Source organism: Tupaia chinensis, unplaced genomic scaffold (genome assembly GCF_000334495.1).
Source record: "Tupaia chinensis unplaced genomic scaffold, TupChi_1.0 Scaffold149964_1, whole genome shotgun sequence".
Taxonomy (NCBI): Eukaryota; Metazoa; Chordata; class Mammalia; order Scandentia; family Tupaiidae; genus Tupaia; species Tupaia belangeri.
In genome coordinates, this window is record NW_006209805.1 from 50,827 (window position 1) to 55,737 (window position 4,911).

Genomic DNA, 4,911 nt, shown 5'->3' on the forward strand with positions numbered 1-4,911 from the left:
GGAAGGCAGGACAGCACTCGGGGCAGGGCAGGGGAGGGACGGAACAGCACGCGGGGCAGGGCAGGGGACGGGCGACAGGGCAGGGGAGGGACGGGACAGCACACGGGCAGGGCAGGGGAGGGACGGGAAGGCAGGACAGCACTCGGGGCAGGGCAGAGGAGGGACGGGACAGCACGCGGGGCAGGGCAGGGGAGGGACGGGGCGGGACAGCGCGCGGGGCGGGGACGGGAAGGCAGGACAGCACTCGGGGCAGGGCAGAGGAGGGACGGGACAGCACGCGGAGCAGGGCAGGGGAGAGATGGGGCGGGAGGGCAGGACAGCACGCAGGGCGGGGCAGGGCAGGCAGGGGCGGGGCGGGAGGGCAGGACGTGCTCAGTCGTCCCCACGGACTGAGGCAGAGGACGGCGCGGGAGCAGCTGCTCACGGGGACATGCCGCTCTCTGGGACCAGGGGAGGTCCAGGGAGTCACCCCACTTGCATGTGTACTACAGGGCGCGTGAGCCCGTGGGGGACGTCGCATGAGCAAGCACCCTCGGGGATGGCCACGCGCAACCCCCTCCCCGGTCTCCCTGGGGGACACCGGGCACACGGGCACACAAGACTGGCACGACCCTCGAGCTGCCTGCTCCGGGACTTGAACTGCGTGGTCAGTGACGTGGGATCCGGCCACAACACCCTCCACACCAGGACCCACACTTTTTTTTCCTAGGTTTTGCACACGTTCCACAGGAGAGCGAGCAAGATGACGAGTGAGAAATCAGGCCCCAGGAGGCGTGTCCACACGCAATCCCTTCTCCATCCTCCCCTTGAGATTCTAGGCAGGCACTGAGCCAGGAGTGGCTTCTAGCCACGGGGTCCAGGACACTAACTGCGATCTGCCACGTGGGAGCCAGCGCACCTTAACCACACCACCTGCTAACCACGCCCCAACTGTGAAAAGGCCAATGGCGGAACTCGCACACGGCACAGCGGTTATGTCACTAGGCTACTACATGGCCAAGTGCAGTTTGAGTCCTCGACACGGTGGCTTCAAGATCACACCAGACACGTGTGCATGCCGAAGATCCCAGGAGAATGGAGGAGAAGGGACTGTGGTGTAGCCATCCCCGAGGGGTGATGTCTCACTTTCCCTCTGTCTCTGTCTCTCTCCATGGTGAGTACACGCGCCCTAAGGCAAAAACCTCTGAAAAATAAATAAATACAAGGTAAACAGAAGGATTACAGGTACTACTGTCACCGTGACGTTCGGTTCACTGAGAACAAGGGACATACAGACCAGTCGTCCCTCTCGGACTCCGAGAGCCACCACAAAATACCAGCAAACGGCACGCACGGCCCAACAGGAGGATGGTAAGTCGCGACCGGGGGACTCCTCGCAGGCATGCAAGGCTGGTTTGCTACCGAGATCCCCACATGGTCCCTCATGGAGGGGGAGAAGCCAGCACCCGGCCAGCAGGGGGCGTGGTGGTGAAGGCACTGGCCTCCGCGGCTGCAGTCTGAAAAAATCACGCTGGGCGCGTGTGCACATGTGCCCAGAATCCGGGGAGGAGCCTGGAGCAGGGGTGCGATGTGGTCAGCACCCCGGAAGGTGCTCCCCCACTTTGCCTCTCTGGCGAGTGCACACACCCTCTAGCAAAATCCTTAAAAGAAAAAACCACAGAAACACAGGATCTCAGCGGAGAGGAAGAGTAAGAAAACCCTAACCCTTTCGTGACAGAGACATTCGGACTGGGAACAGGAGGACCTCTTGAGGTGACGGGGTCTCTACAAATGCACCGGCAGCATCGCGCTGAGTGAGCGCGGGGTGCCCGCTCTCCACCGCGGGCCGAGACCTGGAGGCTCCAAACCGTCTCTCTGCTGGTGACGTGCTCCTGTACCTGCAAAATCTGCCTGTAGTTGGGGACGCGGCTCTTAACCCACAAAGGACCGTGACGACTCAGAAAGGAGATAGAAACCGTCCGATCTAAAATCGGGCAGAGGGTCTCAACAGATGTCTCTCCAGAGACACGTGAGTGTTCGTCGAGAACACGGAAGAGGGCTCTACGTCCTCTCGGGGAAGTAATACAAGACACCACTCAAAACCAGACTGGCTGGGACAGAAGGGAGGTAAGTGCTGTGGGTGGGACCGGCGGGTGGCGTGGTAGGGCGCTGGACTCCCACGTGGCTGACCACAGTCTGAGTCCCATACGTGGAAGCTTGCTTTCCCATTCTCTGTGAGCACACGTGTCCTGTAGCAAATTTGTAAAATACTGATAATAAATCTTAAAATTTATTAGATGGGCCCAGCAGATGGTGTAATGGTTTTGTCACTGGACTCCCACAGTCAACCACAGTTCGAGTCCCAGAACGGGCAGCTTAAAAACTCATGCCAGATGCGTGTGCATGCGTGCCCAAAGTCCCAAGTCTCTGTGTCTTTTTCTGTCACTCCAGTGAGCACAAGTGCACTATAGCAAAAATCTCACCAATAAAAATATTTTTAAAAAAGAATATAAAAGGGAACAAAGTCCAAAAATGGGGGAGACAGCTGAGTTAAGGGCCAGCGGTGTGGAGGTTAAAGCATTTGGGTCTCACGTCATGGCCAAGAGCGGAGCTACCCTGGACCTGGTGGCTTAAAAACGGCACCAAGACGCGTGTGCGTGCACCTCAAGTCCCAGGAGGAGGGACTGAGGTGCGGCCGGGGTGGCCCCCGCTCCCACTCTGGCTGTCCAGTGAGTGCACATGGCCTGTGTCAAACTAAAGTGTTTCAGCACGGTCTCCCCGAAGGTCCTCGAGGAGCACACAGGAGAGCTACCATCTCTCTCTCCTCGCCCACTCACAGCACGGTCACAGCTGTCAGCCGATCCTCCACTCAGGACACACGACGGGCAGCAGCCCTGGGACGGGGTGGAGGCCAAGAAGCAAAAAAGAGGTCCCCGGGAAGGGGCGCGACACGGCCCCACCAGCGTGGAAAGCTACAGGGGCAGCTCTGCGGTGGCAGAGCCCAGTAGGCAGTGAAAGGGAGCCCGCGGCCCCGACCAGGAGGCAGGGCTGCAGCAGACCAGAGAGAGCGCCCAGAGCCGCAGGAGTACCACATGCGTCGTGCGGGTCCAGTCCAGGTGCAGAGCTGACAGCGAGGCAGCGTGGCCTGGCCACTTTCCTGGATGTAGCAGGTGGCCATCAGCCCACAGACCACCCTGCAGAGCCACACGATTGTCCCCCACTGTCCTCTGAAATCACCCATGGGCTTACGGACCTGCGGGGAGATCCCACGCAAGACCGTGGTCCCGGCGCATTAACAAGGGCCCCCAGGGCCCTGCCCTCAGAACACAGAGGCCAGAGTCTGGCCGCAGGGACACAGTCTGAGGGCTTGGCCGCCAACCAGGAGGTCAGGCTGAGAGAGCACAGCGCAGCATCTGGGAACCGGGGAACCGTCAGGGGCCCCAGCCTCAGGCCCCCCAGTTCATTTCCAGGTGACTCCGAGCTCTGAGACACTCCAAGAACATGGGCTTTTTGAGCCCTTCCCCTCCCCAGCCCTGCTGCCCGCTCCCAGGCGCAAGCCCACCCTCAGCAGGGACTGTAGGGTCCTCTCCCATCCCCTCAGGACACTCCAGACACATCCCTTTCTGCTGAGAGCCACAAGGCCCAAGCCCTCTGCGCCACCAGACGGGAAGCAGCAGCCCTGGGGTCTCCGGGCAAGACGCTCCCGGGTGGAGGAAGGGTGACAGTGCTCCAGGGACTCGGCCAGCGCAGGGAGCAAGCCCCTAGTCTGGGGACCGCCCTCCTGGCCTCCAGGGTGGAGCCCACGGCAGAGCACAGAACTGCCCCTGTGTGGAGCTGCCAGCCGGCCACCAAGGCACCCTGCAGTCTCCCTCCGGGGCGAGGGGCACTCCTCACCTGGCGACTCGGGCCCTGCACACGCCTGAGGGGGCCCGAGACAGGGAGAGGCCGCTGCGGGGACTGCCAACACCAACGCCAAAGCCGGACCTGTGTGGTGACCCTAGCCCGAGCCGGGGCCTGACTGGAGGCTCCAGCCTTTTGGCCTCCACCTGGCCACTCTCACTGGACACAGAGCAGGCAGTGGGTGCGCTCGGCCAACCGGAGGAGCAGGTCCAGCCTGACCCACCCACGGGAGTCCATGGTCGAGCACAGGGAGAGGACAGACCAGGTGGGGGCGTCCCCCAAGGTCATCTCTGGGCTGGGCTGGGACGGCCACAAGGGAGCACGGGGTTGCGTCCCACGACAGGAAGCCTGGGCAGGAGCAGACGGTACGCCTGGGTGTGAGAGCCGCCCGGCATCTGTGGGGACAGGACAGAGCACCTGCCTCCCTCCCGTGACGAACCGTTTCCATGTGTTAACAGCGGCCAGGTACAGCCCTTCCAGATGCTGGGCCGAGATCTCTGGGGGCCTCAGCTCCGAAGGCGGGCCTGGACTTCCATTCAGGAATGAGGGACCAGTCTGGGGTCACCCACAGTCAGAGGCTGAGGAGCCAGGACAGGAGCCGTCGGCCCCTCCCCGGCCAGCGTCCCTCTCCCTGACCAGGCCGAGCCCTCCAGGACGGGCCCCACCTGTCCTGCCCACCCCAGACCTCAGCGCCCACAGAGCAGGCAGACCCAGGTGCACAGCAAGGGGCAGGGCGCCAGGACCCAGAGCTGCAGGGTGCCCAGGCTGCAGAGCTGTGCCAGGAGGGCAGCTCTCCGGGTCGACCCGCACCACCCAGGGTCACTGTGCTCCCAGGAGGACACCACCAACCCGTCCCGCAAGGCCACCCACGGGACTCAGTCTCCCTAAGCAGCCCTTATGGAAGGGGACCTCTGGATCCAGCTACCCAGCATGAGGCAGGAGGTGGCAGAGAGGTCCAGCGAGGCGCCCGGTCTCCTGCACAACTGCCCCTGAGGTCACCGGTGGGAGAGAATGGCGGGTCCCACCCACAAC

General features: G+C 62.7%; 1 protein-coding gene across 2 annotated transcripts in view; it reads right to left on the minus strand.

Moving 5' to 3' along the window:
• MIER2 (MIER family member 2) overlaps positions 1-4,911 on the minus strand; it is a 26,207-nt gene that overhangs the window by 20,436 nt on the left and 860 nt on the right. The window lies entirely within an intron of this gene.